We start from the raw sequence: 1,793 nt of genomic DNA on the forward strand, positions 1-1,793 counted from the left end.
ATCCATCGGTCTTTCATGGAACGACCCAAAGTTGTAGGGTGCATTGGGTTGCAAATGCGCCACCAGTCAATTTCTTTTGTTTTACTGGATACGTCTCAGCTTCGTTGACCCAATATAGCCACATCAACTAAATTGAGATAATCAGTTGACTAGGGAACCATGTCACCTGCCTAGAGAAGACTATGCACAATTTTTCCTAACATCTCTGCCTACGATTGGCTTTAGGCCACCTTCCAAGTGATGTAAATCCTCCGCGACCATACCTGATGCATCCCATGCTCATCATAGATGGAAGAAAATGGAAAAAGAAGTACATAACTAGGGTCAAACAAGACACAACTTTGTGACAATAATTTGTAGTACTCCATGCTTCTTCGCAGCATTTTTCTTGTTTGTCGCTGACATCTTCTTACTCTTGTCCGATGTCTTGTGGGCCACTAATGCGGGCCAGTGATCTCTGATCTTCTCATACCAGCGGGTGAATTCTGGTGTCTTTTCTTGGTCGACAAACGATGCTTTCATCTCATTCTTCCACCTCCTGAATAGCTCTGCCATCTTCTTAAGAGCATGAGACTTGATCAATTGCTCTTTAACTGGCTTCTTCGGATCCTCCTATGGCGGTAGGGTGAAATTTTCCTTCAGCGCGGTCCAAAGATCCTCTTTCTGCATATCGTTGACATAAGATACCTCAGGGTCTTCCTTCTTAGGCTTAAACCATTGGTGGACGCTGATCGGGATCTTGTCCCTAACAAGAATCGCGCACTGAGCAGAAAATGCTTCCTTGGTCCGGATGGGTTCAATAGGTTGGCCATCGCTCGCGATTGTTGTGATCTCAAACCTTTCATCCGAGCGCAACTTTTTCTTCGGGCCTCGTTTCTTTACCGAAGTTGTCCTCGATCCGGCGGGCTAGAAAAAAGAAGAAAGACGAGAGTTAATTAATATGTGTATATACCAAAACAATGAATGCATCAATTAGCTAGTCAGCACATGCTTAATTAATCTATATACCTGGCCGGACTCTGTTCGGTCACCGGAGCCGTCATCACGGTCACCATCTTGCACTGGCATTCGGTCACCAGAACCATCATAATCATGTCTTTCCTCCTCCATTGTTCGATCACCGTTGCATGCTTCTTCACCCTGTCCTTCCAGACCATCATTATCGTTAAGATACGACAAGACATCAGCTCTATCTAAGATTATGTCCCCCAACACCTCTTCTGCTGCCTCCACTACTAGGAAAAGGGCTACTAATGGCGCACCAGTTTTGCCTACTAATGGCGCATCACTGGTGCGCCATTAGTATCACGCCACTAGTATTTTTTACTAATGGCGCACCACTGGTGCGCCATTAGTATAGGCCACTGTGTGCCATTAGTATAGGCCACTGGTGCGCCATTAGTATAGGCCACTGGTGCGCCATTAGTATTTTTGAATTTTGAAGGCGGGAAAATAGTAGTGGCGCACCGTCTAACCCCCACCGTGCACCATTGCTATTTTTGAATTTTGAATTTGGATCTGGATCGTGATTTTTTTGCCCATTTTTTGCTCGTTTTTTTGCTCGTTGTTTGGCACGATATTTTTTCAAATTTTGTTCCTGTTTTTGGATCTTGTACGTTCTTTTGCCGTGTTCTTTTGCCGAAGAGGAGTTCGCCGGAGAGGAGGAGGAGGAGGTCACCGGAGAGGTGCTCACCTACATCACCGGAGAGGAGGAGGAGGAGTTCGCCGGAGAGGAGGAGGAGGAGGTCGCCGGAGAGGAGTTCACCGGAGCATCGGAGAGGAGGAAGGAGAAA

Source organism: Triticum dicoccoides, chromosome 1A, assembly GCF_002162155.2.
Source record: "Triticum dicoccoides isolate Atlit2015 ecotype Zavitan chromosome 1A, WEW_v2.0, whole genome shotgun sequence".
Lineage (NCBI taxonomy): Eukaryota > Viridiplantae > Streptophyta > Magnoliopsida > Poales > Poaceae > Triticum > Triticum dicoccoides.